Source organism: Triplophysa rosa, linkage group LG22, assembly GCF_024868665.1.
Source record: "Triplophysa rosa linkage group LG22, Trosa_1v2, whole genome shotgun sequence".
NCBI classification, from domain to species: Eukaryota; Metazoa; Chordata; class Actinopteri; order Cypriniformes; family Nemacheilidae; genus Triplophysa; species Triplophysa rosa.
The window spans coordinates 1,296,402-1,298,773 of record NC_079911.1 but is presented as its reverse complement, the minus strand read 5'-3'; positions in this window follow the sequence as shown (position 1 = coordinate 1,298,773).

Sequence of the window (2,372 nt, the reverse complement as noted above, 5' to 3'; positions counted from 1 at the left end):
GTAGTTATGAGTTAGAACATTTTTAACTTTTGCAAATAAACAGTCTTTGACAGAGAGAGGAAACAAAACATTGAACACAATAAATCCCATTATTCAACTTTCGAATCTGTATGTTCAAAGTTCAGAAAAGCATACCCAAAGATAATAAAGACAGGGGAAAAAGAGAGCAACCAGTTCATCAGCATTTGTCCAGAATATAAGCAATGTAATCCAGCCAAGAAAAATAGTTCAGTTCAAGTCCCAAAACATTCAGTTCAGTTCTGTTCATCCAGCAAAAATGAATGTTCAATAGTCAATGTGGCAAAAAGAACAATCATAATAATATCATCAGGCATCAACAGTATCCACAACCGCCGTATTTTACTCACGAATCACGACCTCAGTTTTGCAGAAGGTCCGATTCATTTCCGTGGCTCTATAACTCCTTGATTATTCAGATAATAGTGTTCAGACTTCCACTCCGTCAGAATACACACTTGCTCGACGGTATCCATACAGCATTTAAACAACAATCAGTCTGGTACTCCGTGCAGGGTGATAATCCAGTAAGAAGTCATTAGCTCACTATAATCGCCAACGTATTTAACTTTCACTGCGGTTAAAATAACAAAAGACCGCGTGAGTCTTCAAAGGGATCTCAGCGATATACCGCTTGCCACTTGGCCGTCGCCATTTTGAACACCGGATGTCCGTTCTTAATAAAGGTACATCCATGAGTGGAACTTGCACCGTAACCAACCAAATAACAGAAACTGCTACATAAAATTACTAATGCTGCATAAATTTAAAGATATAATTGAGTTAAATATCAATGAAAACGAATAGTGATTAATACTTTTAGGTGACATAACTGGTGATGAAAGACATTTCTAATAATAAAGAATAATAGATTCAAAAGAACTGCATAAATGCTGATTAATTTTATTTTTCATAGTGACATCGTCACAAACTGTGTAATAAACGTATTGACTTGAAATTAATGGGGCTATCAAATGTGTGTAAATCAGTTATTTGGTCATGATAGGCATAAGGGGCAATATAATAATTATTATTATTATAAAACAGGGACGTGTCTGTGCTTAATTGGGCAGAGGGCAGTGAATGTGCTTGTGTAACTTTGTTTATATAGCTGTCAAAATGTCACGGCAATATTTGAACCGCTTACTGAACCACTCAGTCGGAACGCGCTCCAAAGCCTCGGCACAGAACGTAACATTACTACCTGTGTGTTGGACTTAATGCCTGATTATGTCTGTGGTTTACCCTTAATAAACTCGCTGCAATTGAATCCTCAACCTCTGGAGTCCCTGTGCTGATCGTAACACTCAATCCTTTTCGAGATGTTTTACTTCAAGGAAACATTGGATTTTTTGTGTGTGTTTTTTTATAAAAGACCAAAAGGAGAAACCATGCAGATTTATTTTCACCGCATTTGTTGCTCATTTACCAATGGTGATAATATTTTTGTCCCCAACAGTATCATTTTGACCTGTTCAGGTGACTATGGCAGTCTAGGTCACATAAACCACAGCGGGCAATTCTCTGTATGATAAGATTTCAGTTGCATCTATTCTGTCAGGGGTGAATAGGTTAGCTATTAATGGCAGGATGACCAAATTAAAGAGACTGGACATCAACATGTTAATCACTTTGTGCAAACTAAAACCTCTGCTCTCATACAAGTAATCAATGGAGAAATTCCAATAACAGAATGTTCATGTGTGTAGATTCTCTCAATTTAGCTTCTTCATCTTAACCAGTCAGAATCATGAAACCTGAAGTAATGACTGATTTATGTTAGAATATAACTATTGCTGTATTGGATGTGGAACTCCTTGAGAGTGTTGAAGCTTCCTTCTGCATGATTTAATGGAGAAGTGTAATTCATGATTTAACAGTTACATTTTAATTAGTTCGGTTTAACGATAATCCCGTTAAGAAGACATATCATTCAATGCAATTTATTCATTTTTTCTCTTTAGTATTGAGTTTGTTTTAAGTCATTTTATCTGTTTTAATATATCTGTACTCTGGAAGCTGTAATCAAAATTCCACATGTGTGCGTGCTTGCGTGCTTGTAAGCATACTTGACAATAAAATGTTCATTCGTTCTATTTCTTGGGTTTCCTGTGTTGTCTGATATGGCTGATGCTATATCTTTGTTTAAAATGCATTCATATTTCCTTTGCGTTAATGTTTCTAATGTAAATGTTTCATTTGTGTATTACATATCTAATCGTTACCACGAATAACCACTAGATGTGGAATAAGCGTATAAGGAATGACGTTCTTCCTTGACATGCTGATTTGGATGACAAAATAATGATCAATAAACCAGAAGCTGAGTCTGCTTGTTGAGGGGCAGCATACAT